This window comes from Rhineura floridana, chromosome 3 (genome assembly GCF_030035675.1).
Source record: "Rhineura floridana isolate rRhiFlo1 chromosome 3, rRhiFlo1.hap2, whole genome shotgun sequence".
NCBI classification, from domain to species: Eukaryota; Metazoa; Chordata; class Lepidosauria; order Squamata; family Rhineuridae; genus Rhineura; species Rhineura floridana.
In genome coordinates this window covers 21151190-21153768 of record NC_084482.1, presented here as the reverse complement: position 1 = coordinate 21153768, position 2579 = coordinate 21151190, and positions in this window count along the sequence as shown.

Below are 2579 nucleotides of genomic sequence, written 5' to 3'. Positions count from 1 at the left end.
TTTTTCCTCTAAAATTAACATCCAACTTGTCATCAGATCTTGCTTAAGGGACTGAAAGTGCTTTGAAATTTCCTCCTTAATTTTCCCTGCGATCATCTCAGGGATGCCCCCTGCTGCCTCCATTTGCGCACCAATAGAGGCTTTACTCATGATCGTCGCCATGATGGAATTAGGTGGCAGTCTGTCCCATGCTAGCCCCAAGATCAGTGTTCTTCCCATTGTTTAAAATACCCTGTAAGGTCCCAATTTTTGTTCCTTTGCTCTCCCAGGCGCATTCCCCTCTAAGGGGGATAAGTTTAAAGATCTGAAAAAATGATTTTATCTCTTGGTTTGGGGCATTAATAATAGAAGGGGCTGAGGAGCTCTCACCCTATGCTGCCATCTTGTTTGGCGTCTAAGCCCCACCTCCTGAAGCAGATATTTCCGTCCCTAGCATCCCCAGCATCAAGGCATCCCCACGCCAGCACAGCTCACAAAATCCAATGCACCGGTACATATTGATGTGAGGGGGGCACATGTATACCAGCAGCCTGGCCACACTTACTAAATATCCTGATTCAAGAATTGGGAGGCTTTTTGATGGCACAGAGCCAATTGTTTTGGACAGCCTGAAGCAGCGCTACTTCATTGACAGAGATGGCCAAATGTTCAGATATATCCTGAATTTTCTGCGAACATCAAAACTCCTCATACCAGATGATTTCAAGAACTTCCCTGGCAGCCTGGTTGCTGTTGGAAACAGGATACAGGCCAAGATGGACTCTTCTGCCTAATCTAGCAGGACTCAAGAATGCAGTCAAAACCTCATCACTTCCAGACAACCTGTTTTTTGAGCATTCACCATTATTTGTTCGCACAAAGTTTGTGGAGAGGTTATATAATTCCTGCTGTTTATTGAGCATGCATTGTGATTTGTTCGTATCATGTCTTCTCTTCTTTCAGGCATTTTAGGATGTATTTTTAAATTGTTTTTTTAATGTTTTTAAATTTGTATATTTGTTTTTAATGTTTTTAATTGTTGTAAACCGCCCAGAGAGCTTCAGCTATGGGGCAGCATACAAATGTAATAAATCATCATCATCATCATCATAGCGTCAATAACACCTGCACACAGGTGCCTAGTACATGCTTTTAAACATATTTGCAGTTTGATCCACATATTCATGAGATTATTGGTTGCAGTTCCTTTTCACATTTTTTCTTTGCAAATAGGTGATTGACAAGGAGGAGACAGAAGCTTGCCAGGTAGGGCAGAGCCACTGCACTGAGTTCGCAGAAGGGGGTTGCTCTTGCTTATCAGAAGTCAGGAGTGTAGAGACAAAGTGGCAAGGAAGCTGGCACGGTGGAAACACACCAGCAGGAGTGCCAGATTTTCCCATTCATTCACTAATTTGCTATTGTTGTGGATCAGATTTTTATGTATTGATTTTCCATGGCTGTTTTCGGAAATAGATTTATTGAAATATTGTTACTGATATTAAAAATTGATATTGATGTTTTATCAATACTTCCTTCACTTTATTGATATTTCCTTTAATTTATTGACATTTTCTTTAACAATATTGACATTATTATCAGTATTTTTTCCAAGGCGGAAAAAACTGGATTGGTAAAAGCAGCTGCAAAGAACAAACTCAAATTGATACCAGCCTGTTAAATCTATGGAATGCTTTCGAATCAGGACCACCCTGTGGATCCCATCCCTAGTTTGCACCATGCCAACCTCCCTGCTGCCTCCTCCTCCCCCCTCATGGTAAGCAACAGCGACCCACCTGCCAGGAAGCTAGCATAGCAGCTCTGCCTCACCCAGTGAGCCACTTCCAGAAGGAGGAGGGTGCTCAGAATTTCTCACTGTACATACTGAAATATCAGTTTTTAAAATCCACCCCAGGGGCAGGCCAACTTTGACTGGTGGGTGGGACCACTCACCTGTCATTCATCTCCATGGCTCAAATCCCCATTTAGCAATGAAGTTCACTGGGTGAACTTGGGCTAGTCACTGTCTCTCAGCCTAACCTACACTGTTGTGCCGATAAAATTTTATTTATTGATTTTTTACATTTATATCCTCCCACTTTTCCTCTCAAAAGGAGCTCAGGGTGGCAAATATCCTTGGGGATAAATCTAATAATAAATAAATAAAAGCCAGATCAGGGCAACTCTATCTTTATTATTAGATGCTTCTTTAACCCTTTTAATTTGCAAAGCATCATATTGCCTTTCACTTGTGGGACACTCAGAAATACATGTTGCACTTCCTGGCTGCCTCCCCTTAGCAGTGGGCTAGGGAATGCCCAGTGCATGTGGTGCAGCAACAACCTCCCTCCCTCCATGCTTTTCAGTGCCAGTTTCAATAAGGAATCATATTGTATTGTTCAAAGAGGCCTTTTGACCCAAGTTGGTTGTTCAGTATCCTTGGCTTTCTTTACTATCTTTTTTTTTCTTATCATAAGAAATGATAATAGTGGTATTTTGAAATGAAATAGTGATATATAAATATATTTCTAAATAAATAAAAGATGTTTCTTTCCAGCATTTGATTCCACAAGGTGTCATTAATAAAAGGTTACTGGCAACAG